The 23,717-nt window shown below is 39.7% G+C and overlaps 1 pseudogene; it reads left to right on the top strand.

Moving 5' to 3' along the window:
* Positions 1–10,162: 10,162 nt before the first annotated feature.
* Positions 10,163–21,889, top strand: LOC113177604 (vigilin-like; annotated as a pseudogene).
* The last annotated feature ends 1,828 nt before the right edge of the window (positions 21,890–23,717 follow it).

Genomic DNA, 23,717 nt, shown 5'->3' with positions numbered 1-23,717 from the left:
TGGATGGTAAATGCCAGAAAGCTGTGAGCGAGGGTCAGGCCGTTCTTGAGCAATTGCATGAAGAAAAATCAGAGGGGTCACATAGCGAGGTAGCAGAAAGTATTAGGAGTAAGAGTGGTGAAAAGATAAGGGAGTCTGAAGTTAAACAGAGGAGAAGGCTCTATCCGGACTTGACTGAGTTAAAAACTCCCAAGGACACAAGTAGCTCGGACAGTTCTGAGGAATTAGATCCACCCTAGCCGCTCTCAACCCCGCCTTCTCATCTTCCCCCTCCCTATCAGGCCCACAGAAAAGTCTTAATTGACCTTCTCCAGAATATTCACCATGGCTTATTTTAGGACTTTCAGCAAAAGAATCTCTACAAAAAGGTTTAATGTAGATAAACTTCCTATTTTCATGTTGCCCTGTTTTATTTGGCTACTGTCTTAAAAAATCAGCATTCCAGGCACTGGACACTCCCTTACTAGTTTTTCACAAAAATATGTAACAAGGCCTCTGGCCTTGAGCTGGGCTTCACAGTGCTGACTACATTTCTAAGATAAGGGAGTTACTAACTGTGCTCCATGGTAACAGCTGGCAGGAAAAAGAACTGGAAAGGGAGATAGAGGAACTGGAGGGTCAATTGAAAAAGTCAAGATTTAAAGCACCTACGGCCCTGATGCTGTCACGCTCCCTCCTTATAACCCCGATTGGGACAAGGACAACCCCAGAAGGCTGGGGGATGTTCAGTGGCAGCCTAAGACGGCCCAAACTTCCCAGTAATTAAAAACTTGGATGGACAGCCGGCCAGAGTGCATGTTCCTCTAGCCTTTAAGGATATTAAACAACTAAAGGAGGCAGTTACTAATTACGGATCCCATGCCCCCTTTACATTGACTCTCTTCGAGTCTTTCTCTGCCAATCAGCTGACACCTAGTGACTGGCAACAGCTTTGCATGGCTGTGTTGTCTGGAGGGGATTTTTTGTTGTGAAAAGGTGAAAATCAAGAGAGGTGTCGCGAGCTAGCCCGAGTCAATCAGGACGCCGGCTTCCCACGGCATAACCTTGAAATGTTAACAGGCTTGGGACAATATGCTATCATAAACCAACAAATTAATTATAATCCTGGGGTCTATGCTCAGATAGCCACAGCAGCCATTTAGGCTTGGAAGGCTCTACCTATTTCAAATGCTAAAACAAAAATTTCAAAAATTGCTCAAGGACCCTCTGAGCCTTATTCTGACTTCATTGCCTGATTGATACAGGTAGCAGAAAAAATATTCCCTAACTTGGAACAAGCCATGCCGGTCATTAAGCAATTGGCTCTTAAATATGCAAATTCCTATTGCCAAAATGCCATTAAATCTACCAGAGCAAAGAGTGTTGATGACATGATTCGAGCTTGTAAGGATATTGATGGAGCTCATATTACAGGACAGGTTCTGGCCGCTGCCCTCAAAACGGAAACAGGGGCCCGGCCCGGGCCCCGGAAGCCTAGGTGTATGGGGCAATCCAGGGACGGAATGGTACCCCGGGGAGTGGGCGACTTCGTCACCTCCCAGGGACCAACCCCTTTCTATCTGTAGACTCCCTAGGGGAATGCCAGGAAGTACAGGATGTACAACTGCAACCGCAGGTCGCAGAGACAGAACAAGCTGCTACCGCAGTAAGATCTTGGCCAGGCGGGGGAAAATGCAGACAAAATTAAACAAAATACAATCGGCTAAGAAAACTTGGAGAACTTTTGCCCTGAAAATGGGCACCACACTCCATGTTGTTTGCATCACCATGGTAACCATGGGGTGCCTGGCCGGCATAGCTGCTTCCTGGTCCCACCTCCCACACTTTTGCGGGCTTCTGATTGGTTCTTCCACAGTCACTCAGACAGGACTTCTAGTCCCGCTTTCCAGCCACTAACCTGTACTGCTGTGTTTCAGATTTCTACCGGAGCTGCTCAGAGCCTGTATTTTTTTAAAAAAATGCCTACCTGTAAATGCTAATGAAAGATATCTTTTTCAGACAAAATTTAATTCCACAGGTTTCTATGTTACACTCCTAAATTTAAGCTAATTCTAAGTTAAATAACCTGACTTTTTCTCTATAGTTGTGTTACTAAATAATGTTCTATTGATGAGAGATATCAAATATGCTTCTTTATATTTTACTTTTAATTTTGAAGGTTATGAGGATGCATTTGCTCGCCACAGGAACAAGCCGGCAAAGTTCCTGTGATGACCAAAAAATCCTTATTTTCATTTCTAACTATAAAAATAAAAATGTATACTCAAGGATCTTATTTCAGTTACATCAAGTGACGTCACATAGAAGAGTGCACTCCTAGTTAAAAATAAATTTAAATGGATCCAAATATTTTAAGACCACGTGGTTACATAAAGTTAATACAATTATAAGTTATGTTCTTATTCTTAATATATATATATATATATATATATATATATATATATATATGTTTAGATATTTAGATAACCTATATTTGTTAATCTATAAATTAATTAGCACATACCTAATTAATTAGTTAATATATATTTGCCTAATTGTTTTCTTCAACAGAAAACCCATAATTTAAGTTTTATATTTACATTTATCAGGTACTCTGTTTTTTCAGTTACAGATATTTGAGATAAATGCGTTTACTATAAATTTGCTTTTAAATAAAAATACAATCAAGTAATTTCTACTTCTCAAGGTTATTGTTCAAACTCATATAATGATAAATTATTATAATTATTTCTCCAAAATATCTAAAGGTTTTAGCTTTATTTTCATTGATATTTCTTATCAAAATATAATAATTTGTTTATAGATTCTAAGGTTTTCAAAAATTGTTCCAAAGTATAAAAAGAAATTAAAAAAAAAAAAAAGGCACACATGCCTCCTCCTGGATAAAGAACCTTGGTGTCCTGTGATTTTTTTTTTATTTTTTACCCTCGACGTCTCTCGCCGGACTCGGTTTCCGTTAGCCGGACTTGGCATCTGGAGGTCCTTACCGAGATTCGGAAAGCAGAGGTAAGCGGAGGAGGCTCACCTTCTAAGGGAGAAGGGGGAGGATTGGATCAAAGATGATTTAAAGAGACAGGGTATGTACCATGGGTAACTCAACAGTGAAACTTCGTCTGGCCAACGAAGTTAAAGAACTGTTAAACAAACAAGGAACAGGAATAAAAACCAAGACAACAACTAAATTCGTTGAAGCTATAGCCCAGGCTTGTCCTTGGTTTCTGACGGGAGGCTTTCTTAATAACAGTGATTGGGATTTGGTAAAGCAGGATCTCCAAAAGTTGTTGAGGGACCAGGGTCCAGATAGAGTCCCGATTGCTACTTTCTCTCTATGGAGATTGGTAAAGGATGCTCTTTTAACTGATAAAGTGAAGATTAAGGAACAGCTTGCTGAATGCAAACAGGCTCTTAATCAGGTCCAAACTGCTGCCACTATTAATCAGGTTATTCAACAAACTTCCAACATACTCGAATCTCAAAGTAAAATTAATCAACATATTTTGTCAGGGATTTTAGCTGCCAACCAAAGAATAGATTTACTCCAAGCTCAGGTAGAAGAATTGGCTGACTTGGTGCTTTTGGGTTGCGTTGACCAACGTGCACATTTATGCATAACCTCTGTCAGATTTAATAATTCCAGGAATGCTTCCCGCATCATCGGAGAGTACTTGGCCGGAAATTGGTCCATGGTGGCAGAAAATTTGATCCAGTCTCAACTGACTCAGATAGCTGTTTTGAACGACACCCGTGTCATACCGGTGACTTTGGGACAATTCACCCTTTGGATTTCTTCTGCCTTTTCCTTTTTTAAGGAATGGGTGGGAATAGGCATTTTTGGCACTATGTGTTGCTTTGGTGTGATTCTTTGTTTGTGGCTTCTCTGTCGTCTCAAGGCCCGCAATGCTCGGGATAAGGCTATGATCATACAAGCTCTTGCTGCTTTAAAAAATGGCAACTCGCCACAGGTCTGGCTTGAGCATCTTAAACAGTAAACCTTTGACATGGTCGTTGCACCCCAAGTTATTATAACATTGCACTGGGATCGACATGTCCTTCTTTTGTCACTCTTCTAATGCTGGAACTTCTACTATATCTTTCCTCTATGCATACCTCTTCTCCCTGCCTTTCTGCACTAGGATCTTTGCTAGCTAATCTTACGGTTCAACTACATCTGCCATTTGATGGTGATGGTCATGGGTCCTGTTTATGGAGGCGGTTAAACATTTACCATAATAATGTCCTGTTGGCCACAACACGCTGAGCTGATCTTGTAGTACCCAGTGACGGGCAACTTCCACGTTTGCACTACAACCTAAGACAGGGGAGTGGGGCCTCCCCAGAGACGGGTAAGCAGTGCAGGGGCGGTGGACGACCTAAGACAGGGGCTACTTGATTCCCTTTGACATGCAATAAACAAAAGAGGGGAACTTGCTGATAGCAGGCCTTCCCTGGCCCCCGGGGCCCAGCCCCCAATTCCTTGTTCTGCATGTCAAAGTGGCCAGTTCACAAGGCCATGACATATGTGCTCCACAGGAACGTCTTGACCTTTATCTAACAATGGCAGATGTCACAACCAAATTTCTCCCCCTCTCTATTGTCCGTGCCTTTCTCTTAGGGTGTTGCCAACTTAATTTTGTCTGCACTACAAAGACAGCCTCAGCTGTCCCCCTTTGTCTACCATCGTCACGATACAGGATGCGAGGCAAGGCACTGCACTTGAGTGATCCACTTGAGTGGACCTCAAGGGGAGCATGTCCTATTGCATGCGGGTTTGACGTCCACGCCCCGCCCCACGAAAAAAGGCGTCGGCTGATATGGCCTCAGGTTTGGGGAAGGGCCCTCCTTAAGGCTGGGCCATACTATGCAGCCACTTCTGCACAGTGGGATAGGACCTCTACTCTCGCCTGTATTGTTGTAATAAAACAAAAAAGGGGGAACTGTGGTGAGCCGTTTCTGTGAACTGTGGCCGCCATTACAAGATGGCGCTGGTTTCCCCTGTAGTCTGTGACAAACAACTCCTTATCAGAATGAGTTGGCACGCTGTGACTTGGCACCCTATGAGAAAAGTCCACGTGGCAGTTGTGCATTGGGGCTTTATCTGCTTTATTAAGGCTGGGGCACACGGGAGTAGTAGTAGTGGCAGTAGTAGTAGCAGTAGTAGTAGTGGCAGTAGGAGTAGCAGTAGAAGTAGTAGTAGGAGTAGCAATAGAAGCTAAAAGACATGTCAATACAAAGGCCTGAATAAACAGCTGAAAGAAGAAAAAGTATCAAGGACCTGAATAAACTGCTGAGAGAAGATTCCCGAGTTGCGTCTTCCTTGCGGGCAAGGGGTCGCGACAGGTAAATATAGGTGATTTGTTTCTTTCTTATTTTTTTTTAAATATTTTATTTACATTTTGGTTTTCGGGTGGACACAACATCCTTGTTGGTATGTGGTGCTGAGGATCGAACCCGGGCCGCACGTATGCCAGGCGAGCGCGCTACCGCTTGAGCCACATCCCCAGCCCCTCTTTCTTATTTTTTAATTGGCTAGTCTGGTTAGAGTTTTATTATTAGTTCCATTGATTTTTAAAGAAAAATTCCTTAATTTTGTTGCTATTGTTTTTTTTTTTTTTTGCTTTATTTTGAAAGGATTTCTACTGTTTATTATTTTCATTTTACCTTTAGTTTTTGTTCTACCTTTTCTAGTTATATTCTAATGGAAGCTTAGATAATTGATTTTGGACTTTCTATAATTTTAGATTTTCTCATTTAACCCTAAAAAATTTCCTTTCATCCCTGCTTTATATCCAAGAAATTTTCATATTCTGTAATTTCATGCAACTCAAAATGTTTTCTAATACCTATTTTATTCTTTTACCCAATATTTATTTGGAAGGTATTGCACAATATTCAAGTATTTGATACTTCCCTGGTTATCTTAATGTTGGTTTTTCATTTAATTCCATTGTGAGTAGAAAATTAATCTGTAAAGTGTCAATTTTTAAAAATTGAATAGAGAAGTGTTTATGGCCCATAATACCAACAATCTGATAAAGGCATCATTTGTACTTGTGAAAAAAAAAGTTTGTTCTGCTGTTGTTGGGTATAGTGTTATATAATTTATCAATCTTTTCCACATGGATTCCCTGTTATTGTGTGTTTTATGCTAACTGTACTTACTTTAAAACCCATGGATGCAGGAATTTTCATGTGCAGCTCCTTGTCTTTCTTCCCCAGCTATGCATACACTCCATACCAAAACCTGTCTCCTCCTGTACAAACTCTTGTATCTTCAGATGGTTGCTTTTTGAATTATGTGGTCATTTTCACAAAGGCTGGGGGTTTTGTAGAGTCTTTGTCTTTTGTACTCAGAGTCTCACTGTTATACCTTCATAATGTATTCTAGGATATGATCACCATCATTTTCTTCAGACAGTCCCATGTCGATTAACCTTTCTTGCTTGTTTTCTGTTACCATTACAATTTCAGGAGTTATCATATTATTACAAGTAGGTTACATGAGATTTAACAATTGTTACTTAAAATTTTTATCCATTTAGATTTCCTATTCTAAAAACTAGCTCTTCATATTTTTCCTATTTTATGTTTTTCCTTTGTTGTTGATGATATTAACTTTTTCTCTTGATGATTAGAAGCTACTTTAATAACATATTAACTCTATTTGTCAATTTTAAAATAGAAAAAACAGAAGATTATACTTTTTCTGCATTTTTACCAATTGCTTTTTTCATAATTTTTCTGAACTTTTATAAACAAAATATTCCAAGCATAAAATCTTGTATAAAGTACTAAGAGGAGGGCTGGGCTTGTGGCTCAGTGGTAGAGAACTTGCCTATCATGTGCGTCCAAATACAACTACAAAATAAATATTTGAAAAAGATATTAAGAGGAATGTCAGCATATGTACTCTACATCTAAAATTAACAAATATTTACATTTTACAATTATAGCTGCAGATTTGTGCCAGTGTTTACTGAGTGCTATATGCAAGAAACTATTTTTACAAATATGACCTAATATAGAAAGAAACTTATGAGTTAGACAATAGTATATCTTTTACTTCAATAAATGTAGAGTCTGATGCATATAATGGATAGTTTTTTCCAAAGTCAGATAGCATGTAAAATCCTAATACAGAACCTTAGGGGGAAAATGGCTCTTTAGCTTTACTTCAGGGACAAGGAGAAGATGCTAATGCCTCCTCAGACCTGGACAATCTTCTAGAATATAAAAATGAACTAAAACAAATATAATTATTTGATGTTTTTAAATTTTACATATTAAAATTTTGTTATAAGAATAATTTTGTTAGTCTGTTTCTACTTATAGTCATCTAGGGTTGGTCTCCTTTATACAGAGTGTTAAAAACCCTATATTAGGAAAATTTACAATTTATACATGAAATTCTTCTGGGTAACATCTTATAACTCTGAATGGGTCTATTTGTTTGTTCATTTAAAATAAACACATATAATGAAATGGAAGTGGTTTTCTACACACAAATGTATGGGTCCCAATCATTTCTTATTAATATTTCCCTTTCTTAAATTTTTGAGTATGAAAATTCTTATTAACTAATGTTATAGACAGACATTTGGATTGAGTGAAGCACTACTTGATACTTTCAAAATGTAGTACCATTGAGTTTCAGGCCTAGGCCTAAATTCATGATTTTAACATATCCTTCTACATATATTTTAAAGACTTTTACTTAGGTATATGCAAATATCCGCAATATATAACACTAATAAGTATTTAAATGTGGCTGTAAGTGTAAAGATGGTATGATTCTTAAAAAATATATAAAAAATTTCACTCAATATTTTGGTCATTTGAACCTATACATATTGATAAATTTTAATCTATTTTATCACATATTCAGTATGTCATTGAAAAGATGAAATAGTACATGTATTAAACATCTTTTCATGGTTGTCCACAGTGTCTTAAATTTTTAATTAATGTGAATATTTTGATATCAACATTTTAATGAATGTTCCTTTATACAGTAGGCATGTTTCTTTTCTTAGAAATTGAACCCTAGGGGAAGTGGATATAACTCAATTATAGAACAGTTGCATGTATGAAGACCTGGGTTTAATTCCCAGCACTACACAAAAGAAAACAGAAATTTAGCCTTAGGGTGGGGAGTGTGCACAATGTATTATATATTTTAAATTTGCTCCAAAAAATGCCACTTGCATTAGCAGCCCTTTCCCCACATGGGAGCCCATTGTTATTCAAAGGGCAGTATATTGATCAATGCAGTTCCACAATCTGGTACAAATCAACAAATAAATATAGTAATTGAAAATAAGAGTTGTCCTAGTCAGCAATTAATATGGTTAAACTTTTTAACATTTGTTTACAGTATGAGGAGGTAATATTAAGGATATTTTATTTGCATTTCTCTAGATATTAAAATATGAGTTTTTGTTTTTTCTTGATGTATATTAATTATACAGAATTGTGGGTTTCATTGTGGCATACTGATACATGCATATATCATAATTTGACCAGTTTTGCTCTCCAAGATCTTCTCTTACCCTCCTCCTTTCACCCCTTCCTTTCCTATCTCATTTGTTTCCTTTCTATTTTCACAATGAGATTCCACATATGAGAGAAAATACATACTTCTCTTTATGACTCTGTCTTGCTTTGTTTAATATGATGTTGTCCAGTTCCATTCATTTTCTGCAAATTATATAATTTCTTTCTAATGGCTGAATAAAATTCCATTGTGTATATACATTTTCTTTATCCATTCATCTGTTTATGGACACCTAGGCTGACTATGTACTGAGTTAGTTTTTTTAAATTGCCATTCACATTTTTTTCTTTTGTTCATAAGCAGCATCCATTTTCCTACTATGTTTATTATTACCAATTTTCTTAGTACTATTTTCTATTCAGTATATTATTCTGCTATATTTTCTTCTGATCTTTCACTTATCTTTTTAATGTTATCAAACAGGCATAAAATACATATATTTTCTTAGTATCTGGAACACAACCCACACCTTGCTAGGCAATGCAAATAAAACAATGAACAAATCAATTTTTTAATTGAGAAAATTAGATCCCACTGTGAAAATATGGGAAAGGGAAGACTAAGGTGCAGGACACATAATGACAGACTTTAATTGTGTCACTTAAAGACAATGAAATAGGTAACAGTGAAAAAAAGAAATTGGATAAAATGGAGAGTTTATTTAGTCAGATCAAGCTAAGATATCCTCTCTTAGGAAGTAATGTTTGAGTTAACACTTGAATAATGAAAGGAGAAAACTATACAAGACAATGGAAAAAATGGTTTGTAAACAGATGAAGTACTGAGTACCAAGTCCTGGAAAGACAAGTGCCAAGCAACAGATGGACCACTTTAGCAGTAGCATAGTGAATTAGGAGAAAACTGGTAGATGCTGTGATCAGTGAGGGTGGAGAAGAATGAGTACTTAAGGGTGTAGTAAAACAAAGAGAATTAGATCAAACTTATTTTCTCTAGGTGAAAGTTTTCAAATATTTAATATTTCATATACTTTTGGGTGATAGTATTCATTTCGTTTTACTTGCAAAGGGAATCCACTAGAAGCTATTAAGGAAATAATACATTGGATTCTGCTTTGTGGAGAAAAGGCCATAAAGGCCAAGAATAGAAGTTGATATAGCATTAGTACAATGACATGATGAAATAGACAAGGCATGCAGATTAGAAATAATTTAAAAACGCCATACTTAGATTAACAGAAATACTTTTATTTTTCATGTGTTACACAATAGAAACTGAGAAATAAAAGATGACACCAAGTGCTTGGCCTAATGAAAAGGAGGAAAGTCAAGTGCCACTTATAAAATTCCAAAATGTTCCAAAAAAAGAAAATCTGGAGATATAATCAGGATTGCATTGGATGAATTGAGTTGGAAAGAACTATTAGGCATTAAAATTGTGATACTGAGATGGTATATATATATATATATATATATATATTATACTTTTTTGTATTATTGAATGTATAGATTAATTCGAAAAGGAATTACATCTTTAAAGCATTTATTATTCATATTTTCAGTAATATGAAAAAAGGCAGTTAAAAGAGGAATTTTCTGGCTGCTGACCATTTATCTTCAACACATCTGCATTGTACCTACTTAAAAATCAACAATGACCTCCAAAGAAAATCTGAATGTGCACCAAAGTAGGCATATTCAAAAAGAAAATCCTACCACTTTAAATTTAGATGAGGAGCTTGGTATTCTTACTTACACAATTTTTTTTTGTCAATACTTACAAAAAATAAATTGGCTACAAAATCTTCAGGAATTTGCAGAATCCTCTAGCAATAATATTCAATATGCAAAGACGTCAGTTATCACTCAAGCTTTTTATGTGCTGTTGGAGGAAGAAAAGTATTTGCTTCAATTTGATGAAGCTAAACAAACAAAATTCTATCTAGATATCATGGAAAGAACTGGTGTTAACCTAGAATTAACTTTTGTCAAAGACCTAGACCTCTACATAACAGTCTCTGGTAATCCAGAATCTGTCATGAAAGCTCAGAACAAAATTTTTACATGGTTTCATGAACATGTTTTTACTACAAAGTCTAGTTCCAAAGAAGAGCATTGCTGTGTTATAAGCAAGACTGAAGATAAACTACAAGACTTGGAACAAAAATCTGCAATGAACACTGAATTCTTATACCCACATACTCAGAACAACTGCATCAATAATGTTGGCACACACCAGATTACACAGAAATCTCCATACAGAGTCTTTCTTAAATCTGAAGAACAAGACAAGCATGTTATAGAGAGATTACATGAAAAAAAAAAAAAGATATTTCATCCCTTGTGTGCCAGGCCACACAGTAAAACTACTGACAATACTATTCAGGAAACAGAGGCACACATCCATATTCCATCATCCAGTGACAATGAGATAGAAATATTTTTCAAAGGAAGAAAACCACAAGTGGATCAAGCTGAGTGTTGTGTAAGGGAAATTTTTGAGAACACCAAAAATAAAACAACTACCACAGATAGGGAGATGAAATCACAGCATAATTATACCATAGGTCCCAAGCACAATTCCATGCAAGAGATCTTAGAACTGGAGTTTCCATAGAGATCTTACCCTCAGATAGTATTTCAGATTCTGTGACACCTCAAAGTGAGCCTGAAAGTACAGGGGTAGCATTTATTGAAGCCTATTGGAAGGCTAAGAGTTACATTATTTCCTCCATCTCTTCCCCTTCTTGGGTAAGAAAGGTCAGAATATATCCAAAGTAACAAAGAACATGCCAAGAGTACATACAGAGTTTACTGGAGAAGATAAAATTATCCTAAAAGGACCAGTGGAAGATGTGAATTATGCCCAAAAAGAAATTGAGATCATACTCACAGATCTAATTAACAGAATGTATTATGAAGAGATCAACATTGACTATAAATTTCACAAGTGCCTGATAGAGAAAAATGGTGCTATCATAAATAGAATTAAGGAGAAGAATAAGGTTTCTGTGTTAATCTTAAATGAAAATGAAAATATCTTGATCAGAATTGAAGGGGAACATCTGTGTGTCCAACAGGTCAAGAGAGAACTTATTGATCTTGCCACTAATTTTTTAAAAAAAGCACAGGAAGGACTTAATAATTGAGCAAAGATTTCACCACACAATTATTGGGAAGAAAGGTGAACGGATCCGTGACATACGTAAGAAATTCCCAGAAGTTATGATTAATTTTCCACACTCATCAGAGAAAACTGACATTATCCAACTTATAGGGCCAAAATATGAATTAGAAAAATGCACAGAGTATTTGGAGAACGTGGTAGAAGACATTATAGAAAACAGCTATTCTATAACTATTCCCATCTTCAAAAAGTATCACAAAAGTATCATTGGAAAAGGAGGTGTAAACATCAAAAAAATATGTGCAGCAAGAATCACCAAGATTAATTTTCCATCTGCAATAGTAGCAACTCAGAGAATATTGTCATTAGTAGAAAGCCAGAAAACTGTGACATTGCACATAACTGGATCCTTTCAATTCAGAAAGATATAGCCAATATTTCAGAAGTAGAAATTTTTATTCCTTCCAGTCTGCACAAATCTCTTATTGATTCCAAAGAGTGTTTGATTAGTTCAATCATGGAAGAATGTGGAAAGATCCATATTTATTTGTGGTGAGCCGCTTCTGCCGCTTTTGCAGACTATGGTTGCCATTACAAGATGGCGCTGGCTCCGCTGTGGTTTGTGACAAACAACTCCTAACTTGGGAGAGTTGGCACATGGTTTTTCAACACCCTATGAGAAAGTTCCACGTGACAGCTTCGCATTGGGGCTTGAGGTGCTTTATTAAGGCTGGGAGGGGCATCCGGGATTATTAGAAGAAGTATCAAGGACCTGAATAAACTGCTGAAAGAAGATTCCTGAGTTGCGTCTTCCTTGCGCGCAAGGGGTCGCGACAAGTGGTGCCGAAACCCAGGAACCAGAACTTTCAGTCAGTCAGGGGTGGTGCACCGGTTAGTCCCAGGTAAGTGGGATCTGCGATCAAAGCAGGGTTAGTCCCAGGTAAGTGGGATCCACGATCAAAGCGGGCAGCTCCTCTGTAAAGAAAGAGAGAGCGTTACATTTTATTGCAGCTGCACTGTGTACTTTCGCTTTTACTTTCACTTTTGTTTTTTGTGCTTCTTTTGTTGTTGTTTTTTGTGCTTCTTTTGTTGTTGTGTCATGGGTGTCGCATCTTCAAGTCCGCTTCTCCTGGCCCTAGATGGCCTGTTACGTTCCAAGGGCCTAGAAGTGAAACGTAGTACTTTAGAGAGATTTTTACAGAAGACAGATATTGCTGCACCGTGGTTTGCATTTTCGGGCAGCCTTACTATACCTAGCTGGGATGAATTAGGCAAAGATCTTGACTTTGCTTCTGAGCAGGGCATATTAAAGGGTGGGGTGATACCCCTTTGGAAGATGGTCCGTAGTTGCCTCACAGATGGCAGATGTCAGGAAGCACTTACTAAAGGACAGGAAGTTCTAGAGCAATTACATGAGGAGAAGTCAGAGACGGCAGAAAGTGAGGTACCTCAGGAGGATGGGAGTGTGCGGAGCGTGAAACAGGGGAGGAGACGATTGTATCCAGATCTCAGTGCGCTGCGCACACCCCCATGCGAAAGTGGGTCAGAGGAAGAGGAGGATGAGGAGGAAGAGCTTGGGAGGCTGTCTCGTCAGCTAGGGAGTGTAGGTATAGGAGAAGGGAACAGAAATAAACAGGGGCTCAAGAAAAATGATCCTCCGGATCCACCGCCATACGGTGGGGGTGTTTCGGGGAGAGCTTTCCATGCCCAAACATGGAGGGCTGTTAATGCTGAGATGGGTCTTGCTTATCCAGTTTTTCAGGATGACAATAGGGGAAGATTCCATGAACCCTTAGATTTCAAAATTGTGAAGACCCTGGCGGAGTCCGTGCGTACTTATGGGGTGGATGCCGCCTTCACACTAACTCAGGTGGAGGGTTTGTCTAGATACTGCATGACTCCCTCTGACTGGGCTAGCCTTGTTCGGGCTTGCGTTTCCCCGGGTAAATATTTGGGCTGCAGAGCATTTTTGCTAGAGGGCGCAATAGAGCAGGCCTCCCAAAACCATGCGGCGGGACACCCCGCTTGGGATAAGGATATGCTTTTGGGGCAGGGGAGATTTGCTAATCAACAGACAGGATTTCCTCTTGAGGCATATGATCAAATTAACAGCATTTGCATTCGGGCATGGAAGTCACTTCCAAATAGAGGAGAGGTATCTGGTAATTTGACCAAGATTCTACAAGGCCCTACAGAACCCTTTTCAGATTTTGTAGCAAGGATGGTGGATGCCGCTGGAAAGATTTTTGGGGATCCTGATAGAGCCATGCCCCTTATCAAGCAATTGGTCTTTGAGCAATGCACCAAGGAATGTAAAGCATCAATCACTCCTTATAAAAACAAGGGCATAGAAGCATGGATGAAGGTGTGTAGAGAGATTGGAGGACCTTTAACTAACGCAGGTCTTGCAGCTGCTGTCCTTCGGATTGCCAAAGGGGGCGGTCCTGGTGACAGAACATGCTTCCATTGTGGTCAATCTGGTCATTTCAGACGTGAATGTCCCAAAAAAGACAATTTTACTGGACCTCCTCACAGTGGCCCTTTCAATGGCCTTCGTCAACCGGGGCTGTGTCCAAAATGCAAAAAGGGGAAGCATTGGGCAAAAGAGTGTAGATCAGTGAGGGACATCCATGGACAGCCTATTTCAGATGGGCCAAAAAACGGCCGACGGGGCCCCCGACCCCAGGGCCCACAAATATATGGGGCAGTGGAGAATGTCACACCCGAACCCGAGACATGGCCATCTCTACGCCATCCCATGAAACGGGGAGAGCCACTACAGGCGCCGCAGGATTGGACCTCTGTTCCACCTCCAGACTCGTATTAACACCTAAGATGGGAGTCCAATTGGTGGAAACTGAGTTTAAAGGGCCTTTACCACCTGGCACTGTAGGTTTGCTAATTGGACGTGCATCCTCTATCTTGCAAGGTCTTCATGTTTTCCCTGGAGTCATAAGCCCTGATGCTGTAGGGACAGTAAAGGTTATGGTGGAAGCTCCAAGGGGCATTGTGTCTATCTCTCCAGGGGATCGGATTGCTCAATTACTAATTTTGCCTAGCTTGCATAACCACTTCCCTTCTGACTCAAGGTCACGGACGGGAAATGAGATTGGTACCACCGGAGGGAATTGTGCCTATTTGTCACTGAATATGAGCAATCGCCCCACTTTGGAATTAAGCATAGAAGGTAAATCTATTGTGGGATTGCTGGATACAGGAGCAGACCGTAGTATTATAGCCCTTAAGGACTGGTCTAAGGGATGGCCAGTGCAGACTTCTGATCAATCCCTAAGAGGACTTGGATATGCCCAAGCCCCTCAAATCAGCTGTAGACATCTATCTTGGAAGGACCCGGAAGGACATAATGGTACCTTTCAGCCTTATGTACTTGATTTTCCTGTTTCTTTATGGGGCCGTGATCTGATGAAAGACATGGGGTTTACTCTTAGCAATGACTATTCCCCAGTGTCTCAACAAATTATGCAAGAAATGGGGTATAGGCCAGGTCTAGGAGTAGGAAAACACCTACAGGGACGTAGGCATCCTGTGCAAGGTCGTCAAAAGCTTAACAGATTTGGTCTGGGTTTTTCCTAGGGGCCACTGGGGCTCAAATACCCATAACATGGCTCACCGAGGAGCCTGTTTGGGTGCCTCAGTGGCCTCTTCCCTCGGTTAAATTGACAGCAGCTCATGACCTAGTTAAAGAACAACTTGACTTGGGTCACATCCAACCTTCTACTTCTCCATGGAATACTCCCATATTTGTCATTAAGAAAAAATCAGGGAAGTGGCGCCTACTGCATGATCTACGAGCAGTTAATGCTCAAATGCAACTTATGGGGCCCATTCAAAGAGGGCTGCCTCTGCTCTCCTCTGTTCCTCAGGGCTGGCATATTATTGCTATTGACATTAAAGACTGTTTCTTTTCTATTCCTTTGCATCCTAAAGACTCACAGCGTTTTGCCTTCACCCTTCCCTCGTGTAACCACGAGGAACCAGATCAAAGGTTTGAGTGGGTAGTGTTGCCGCAGGGCATGGCTAATAGTCCTACGATGTGTCAGATGTATGTGGGGAAGGCACTCGTACCTCTCAGACAAAAGTATTCCTCCATTAAGATCATTCATTATATGGATGATGTATTATTGGCTGCTAAATTAGAACAAAGGGTTAATGAGGCTTATAAAGAACTAATAAACCTGTTAGCTCAATATGGACTGCATATCGCACCTGAAAAGGTTCAAACGGGGGATTCTATTAAGTATTTGGGAGCGACAATTGGGTATGACAAATTAAAACCACAAAAAATCACCATAAGAACTCAGGATCTCCAAACTCTAAATGATTTTCAAAAACTGCTGGGAGATATTAATTGGATAAGAGGATATTTACATATTCCTAATATTGTGCTCCAGCCTTTGTATGCTACTCTTAAGGGTGATCCAGATCTTGCTTCCCCTCGTAGCCTCACCAAAGAGGCTAGAGCGGCCCTTATGAAAGTAGAAGAAGCTATACAGCATGCCACTCTATGCAGGCTCCAGAGTGATAAACCTTTCCAGTTATGTGTGCTTGCCACTATGCGGCAGCCTACTGGAGTACTGTGGCAAGACGGGCCTTTACTATGGATCCACCCACATGTATCTCCAGGAAAATCCTTAGAATACTATCCTGATGCTGTTGCAGCGTTAGCACTTAAAGGGATTCAACAAAGCATTCAATTTTTCGGACAGTCACCTTCTTCTCTTATCATACCCTACACTAAAGCTCAACTTAATGTTTTGTGTGCTACTCTAGACAACTGGGCTATTCTATGTTGCTCATTTCAAGGGGATATTGATAATCATTACCCTTCTCATCCATTACTCAATTTTGTTAAAGAACATCCCATCATTTTCCCTAAGGTAACTTCACCCAGTCCTATTCCGGGGGCTGTTAATATTTTTACTGATGGTTCCAAATCTGGAATGGGAGCTTATGTAATTAATGATTCTCCCCCTGTCCAGCATCAATTTGCTCCTGGAAATCCACAATGGGTAGAACTACAAATTGTTATTGAGGTTTTTAAACAGTGTTCTTTTCCTTTTAATCTCATTTCGGACTCCATCTATGTGGTACAAGCACTAAAAGTCCTGGAGGCCGTGGGAGCTATTAGTGATGCCCATAATGTATCTGCTTACTTTAATCAGCTTCAACAGCTTATCTGTAGCCGCACTGCTCCTTTTTATCCAATGCACATCCGGGCTCACACCTCTCTTCCTGGTCCATTATCACAGGGTAATGCCTGTGCGGACTCAGCCACTAGAGGTCAGTTGATATGCTTGGCTTCCTCCTTAGAGGGGGCTAAATTATTTCACCAGAACTTCCATGTTAATGCTTTAACGCTGCACAGGCGTTTTTCCATTTCAAGAGCGGATGCTCGTCAGATAGTATTACAATGTCCTCATTGTGTCACATTTCTTCATCCCCCTAATTATGGAGTAAACCCATGGGGATTGAAGCCATTGGTTGTCTGGCAAATGGATGTGACACACATTCCTGACTTTGGTAACCTCAAGTATGTGCATGTTTCTGTTGATACATGCTCTGGAGTTATTCATGCTTCTGCTTTATCGGGAGAAAAGGCACGTAATGTTATTACTCATTGCCTAGAAGCATGGGCAGCATGGGGTGCTCCTACATCCCTTAAGACTGATAATGGACCTGCTTATACTGGCAGACAATTTACATCCTTTTGTTCTACTATGGGAGTGCAACTTACTCATGGTCTGCCTTACAATCCTCAAGGACAAGGCATTGTTGAGCGTGCTCATTGCACCTTAAAGGAAACTTTACAAAAACAAAAAGGGGGAATAGGAGCTAAACACACTCCTAAAGAACGCCTGTCCTTAGCTCTCTTTACCATTAATTTTTTGAATTTGGATATTCATGGTCGCTCTGCGGCCGATAGACATGTGTCCCCTCAGCCCTCTGTGATTGGCTATGTTAAGTGGAAAGATGTTCTTACGGGCCAATGGAATGGCCCCGACCCCGTGCTGACATGGGCGCGAGGATCTGTATGTGTTTTTCCCCAGGATCACACGGAACCGTTGTGGGTCCCTGAACGCCTGACAAGAAGAGTCTTGACATCAACCAACCAGCAACAAGAGATACCACAGCAATCCTGTGATGAGGATCTTCATCCTGCTAAGTGCTCTGGCTCTGATGCTGATGCCGATGGCACAGGCGACACCGATGCAGTGGTGGGCAGTGGCACGGGCATGGCCAATGCCGATGCCGGTTCATGGTAATTCTAGTGTCCTCCCCACTCTTTTTTCTACCTCATGTGAGATGTCTGCTCCCTGTGCTTCTCCTAGAGGGGACATGGAGAGCATTTTTAATCAATCTCAAGTTAATCTCACAGGAGTTTTCTGCTTTAGCCTTGGGAACACTAATTGCATTAGCCTTAAGACCAAAAATTTGACTAACTGGGAGGACCCATTGCGGTCCAGTCAGGTCTCAGGGAGCATTATCAGTGCCGTACTGAGCCAAGTAGTTTCGGGAAGCAATTAGGCTCAGGGACCCCTGCAAATAGCTCTGCTTTAAACATAACTACCTTGGCTATTATCTCCGAGGTGCTAATCCCAGTGCCTCCTTCTTCTAATAGTATCTATCATGCCACTCATTTCAAGGCCTCTCCTTACTGTACCCCTAATCTTGGTTTTCCCCCAACATTTACACCTTGTCAGGATCATTCTTGGGAGAAACATCAAGTTGCTAAAGGTTTCTCCCTTTCCCCCTCTCTTAAGAGGTATGTTTATAACTTTAATAACAGTGCCAACTCCTCTACAGGAGTGGGTTGGTCCTGGTTTCAATGGCTGATTTCCAATGAAAAGGGGGCTTCAGCCGATATTTCTGCATTGGCTCAATTGCTAGGAGCCAAAAGTTGGTTGGCTAATGTTTCTGGCACTGTTAGCGAGAGTGAACGAGGTAATAGACTTACTTCTGTTTCGTTCAACTCTCTGTTATATAATTCCACATTGCCCCCTGCAATGGTCTGTGTCCAATCCCCGTTCCTGTTCCTTTTGGCTAATGACACCTCGTCAGGGATGCTGGATTGTTCTAATGTTACCTGTCTCTTATCTGAGTGTTGGAATGGTTCTTGGACTGTAGCAGTGGTTATGAAAATTCCAACTTTTGTCCCAATCCCGGTAACTGCGGATCCTGAAAAATTCCCCATTGTTGAGCTACTTAGAGTCCGCAGGGATTTTGGAATTACAGCAGCTATAGTGACAGCCGTGGCGGTATCTGCTGCTGCAGCGGTTACGACCGGAGTGGCCATGGCCAATCAAGTACAAACTGCTGCCACCATTAATGAAGTTGTTCAACAAACTTCCACCATACTTGAATCCCAAAACACAATTAATCAACATATTTTGTCAGGGATTTTAGCTGCCAACCAAAGAATAGATTTACTCCAAGCTCAGGTAGAAGAATTGGCTGACTTGGTGCTTTTGGGTTGCGTTGACCAACGTGCACATTTATGCATAACCTCTGTCAGATTTAATGATTCCAGGAATGCTTCCCGCATCATTGGCGAATATTTGGCCGGAAATTGGTCCATGGAAGCGGAAGACATGATCCAGTCTCAACTAACCCAGATAGCTGTCTTGAACAGTACCCGTGTCCATCCCGTGACTTTGGGTCAATTTACCGATTGGATATCTTCTGCCTTTTCCTTTTTTAAAGAGTGGGTGGGGGTAGGCATTTTTGGTGCAATGTGTTGCTTTGGTATGTTCCTCTGTTTGTGGTTTCTCTGTCGCCTCAAGGCCCGCAATGCTCACGATAAGGCTATGATCATACAAGCTCTTGCAGCTTTAGAAAATGGCAACTCACCTCAAGTCTGGCTTGCGCATCTTAAACAGTAAATCTTTGACATGGTCGTTGCACCCCAAGTTATTATAACATTGCACTGGGATCGACATGTCTTTCCTCGCTATTCTCTTAGTGTTGGAAAGCCCTTGCACTCTGCCGGTCTTGCTGCCATTGCACGCAGATGGGTTTCCACACTAGTGCTTCTCTATCGCTTTAAAGTCCGTGCCTTTCTTTCAGGGTGCTGTCAACTTGTTTGTCATTGTAAACAGCCACAGTTCAGCCTCAGCTATCCCCCTCCGTCCACTATCGTCACGATACAGGATGCGAGGCAAGGCACTGCACTTGAGTGATCCTTGAAGTGGACCTCAAGGAGAGCATGTCCTATTGCATGCGGGTTTGACGTCCTTCCTTACCCCACTTTATCCACGCCCCGCCCCACGAAAAAAGGCGTCGGCTGATATGGCCTCAGGTCTGGGGAAGGGCCCTCCTTAGGGCTGAGCCATACTATGCAGCCACTTCTGTACAGTGGGATAGGACCTCTACTCTTGCCTGTATTGTTTTAAGAAAACTAAAGGGGGGAACTGTGGTGAGCCGCTTCTGCCGCTTTTGCAGACTATGGTTGCCATTACAAGATGGCGCTGGCTCCGCTGTGGTTTGTGACAAACAACTCCTAACTTGGGAGAGTTGGCACATGGTTTTTCAACACCCTATGAGAAAGTTCCACGTGACAGCTTCGCATTGGGGCTTGAGGTGCTTTATTAAGGCTGGGAGGGGCATCCGGGATTATTAGAAGAAGTATCAAGGACCTGAATAAACTGCTGAAAGAAGATTCCTGAGTTGCGTCTTCCTTGCGGGCAAGGGGTCGCGACATTTATTTTCCCAGAAACAACTCAGTTCTTCAAAAAGTCATTATTAGTGGCCCTGCTGAAAGTGTTGGAAAAGGCCAAGGAAAAGCTGTTGTAGCTATCAGAAGAAAAGTAAACCAAGAATTATTCTGCAGCACTGCATGTGAAACCACAGTATCATAAGTTTCTTTTGAGTAAAAATGGTGGCAATTTTTTCCAAGATCTGTGCTGAGACTGGAGTTCGTGTCATTTTCCCTGCCTTTGAGGACAAAGATCAGGAATTGTTGACTCTCACAGGGAAAGAAGAATCTGTCAAAGATACACAAAAGGGACTAGAGGCTTTAGTTAAAGATTTAGATAATGTGGTAGAGGATAATATGCTGATAAACCCCAAGTACCACCATCACTTTATTATGCGAAGGGTCCAGGTTTTATGGGACATGACTGAGGAGTATGGTGGTGTAATTCTTAACTTCTCATGTTCAGGAAAACAGAGCAACAAAGTCACACTAAAAGGAGCAAAACCTTGTGTAGAAGCAGCCAAGAAATATATTTTGGAGATTATTGGAGACTTGGATGCCCAAGTCATGACAGAATGTGTTATTCCCCAGAAGTTCCATCGTTTTGTCATGGGACCAATGGGTTCCCAAATTCGACAAATTGCTAGGGATTATAATGGTCAAATCAACTTCCCAGACAAAGAAGGGCTAGCTACAGATATAGATCCAGCTGTTGAGGAAAATAGGGAAGAAATGGGAAGAAACGGCACTAAAGAACCTGCTTCTATATCCCCAAAGAAATGTGACACCATATTTGTCTCAGGCTGAAAGGAAAAATGTGAAGCAGGCTATTGGAGAACTACTTTTCATCTGCTCTTTAACTCCTCTGACGCAAGGTAGTTAGAAGCCAGGTCTTAAAGTAGCTCTTAAGTCTCTAATTCCTGTCACTGCTGAAGTGCATGTACCCTCTGACTTACCTTATTGGTCAGAAAGGAAGTGGGATACATAAGTTAATAGATGAATTTGAAGTTAATATCCAGGTATCAGAACCTGGAATAGAGTCGAATATCATATCCATCAAGGGCCTTGCTACAAATGTGGAACAAGCCAAGGCGAGATTACAAGAACAAGTCAAGGCTTTACAATCTGAAATAGAAGATCGGGCATTACGAAATTTTAAACTAATATTTACTCTAGACCCAAAATATCACTCCAAGATCATTGGTTGTAAAGGCTTAGTTGTTGCTCATATTTGCTTAGAGTATGATGTTACTATCCATTTTCCAGTTAAAGAGAGCAATGAAATGCAAGAATAAATCATCAGTGGATATAAAAATAACACGTTAGCTGCTCGAGATGAAATAATGAAAATTGTGCAGAAGATTGATAAAACCATTACTAAGCAAATCCCACTAATCTGCAGTGTTCATGGCCATAAAAAATGGATAGTAACATCATACTTTAAGTTACCATTTATTAGAGTCAACATGAGATACCACACTTACTCACCTTTAGAAAAGGCTACTATCAGCATAGCAGTCATTTTTGTTCCACCTTCTTGAATCTCATCCTCAGTTTCAACTGCTTATTAAATCTAAATTACTCTTCAGAATCACTGAAGAGTAATTTAGATTTTGTTACCATAAGACACTGGAATGTGTCAAGTTGAATTTAGCTCAAGGTTAAATAAACAATTTCCTTTTATGTCTTATTTTAAGGTGTATCTAGCTTTGTTTTTTAACAAAGCTATAAGAAAGTATCTGCAATAAAATTACATTAATATCAAGTTATGACAGCAATTGCATGAAGGAAATAACAATAACAATAAAAAACTTCATAGAAATGAATGTTAAAAATAAACCTCTTCCCTTTAAAAAAATTCTAAAGATGAATTAAATTGAAGAGATAAATACATTTGAAAGTTAAATTCCATAATACGTTAAAGTCCAAAATAAAAGTCTATTGCCTTTGTGAACTAAAAGTCTACAAGAAAACTAGCAACATGGAATAGGAGGCCCCTGTCTTCTTCCACCCAGATACGCCAAATTAATGTCTATTTATGGATCCCTTCTCTTCAGTAGAAAGTCAAACAAGCTCCGAGACTTCTACACTCTGGGTAACTGAGAAAACATACACATTGAAGGGGTTGTAAAATTTGAGGTACACACTAGGTAGTGCCCCAAGCACTATATCACAAAATTGGGAAAAAATCCTCAATACCCTGCTTCTTGAGTGGAGAGAAGGGTTCACACTTCACATGTACATTACCTTACTCTAAGGTTCTCCAAAGTTTGTCTTTTAATTAACCAACTCTGGGAGTGGAGGAGATTAGGCAAACAGGAGTCTCTCTGAACCACAGGAAAGAAGTGGATAATTATTGGTTCAGCACATTAAAAGAAATATTGAATTATATCATTTGTAGGCCACTAATATATCCAAATAGAGAATTCTGTGGCTATAGACACAAAAGAACACAGTTTCATATAATTTGTTCATTAAAATTACTTAACAACAACAACAAAACAAACTCTGAAGGAATAGAATCCAATTTCCATATTTGTCACATTACATACAAGGATGTATGCAGCCACCAAAATACATAATTTTCCAGTAACTGACTTCCGTATAGGAGATATCCAAAAATAGACATCTATAAATCACCTTAAAAGAAATTAAAGTAATTTTTAAGAAAGCTCAGTAAGTTATAAGAGAACGCAGATAAGCAAATCACAAAAATCAGGACAATGGATGAAGAAAGTCAACAGAGAGAAATGATAATAAAGGAACAAACAAAAATTCTGTTGATGAAAAATATGATGAATGAAATTAAAAATGTAAAAGAGCATCAATAGAAGACTTTATCATACAGAAGATATAATCTGTGAACTTAAAGCCTGGTCATTTGAAAATATCCAGTAAGAGAGAAAAAAGAAAAAAAATCAAGAAAACCTGTGGAATCTATGAGACAGCTTTGAGAGAAAACTTTAGTATTATAGGATTTTAAGAAGAAAGACAGGGACAAAGATATATTTAAAAAATAATGACAATATTTTCAAATTCTGAGGAAAGATACAAAAAATCCAGGTAAATGAAGATCAAAAGTTTCTAAACACATTAAAGAGGAAATTTTCCAATCAGGCTAAGAAAGAACTCACCAAAATACTACAATCAAACTGTCAAAAAACAAAGACAAAAAGAGATACTCTTATAAGCAGCAAGAGAAAAGAGGTTTCTGGTATGCAAAGTATTATAGTTTGGGTATAAGGCATACCCCCAAAGCTACTTCATTAAGTAGGAATATTAAGAGGTGAAATGATTGGCATATGAGAGGTATAAGCTAATCAGTATATATCCTAGTTTGAATAGACTGATTTGGTGGTAACTGTAGGC

This window comes from Urocitellus parryii, chromosome X, assembly GCF_045843805.1.
Source record: "Urocitellus parryii isolate mUroPar1 chromosome X, mUroPar1.hap1, whole genome shotgun sequence".
Classification (NCBI taxonomy): Eukaryota; Metazoa; Chordata; class Mammalia; order Rodentia; family Sciuridae; genus Urocitellus; species Urocitellus parryii.
The sequence above is the reverse complement of the archived record's forward strand: the minus strand, read 5'-3'. Positions and strand labels throughout refer to the sequence as shown.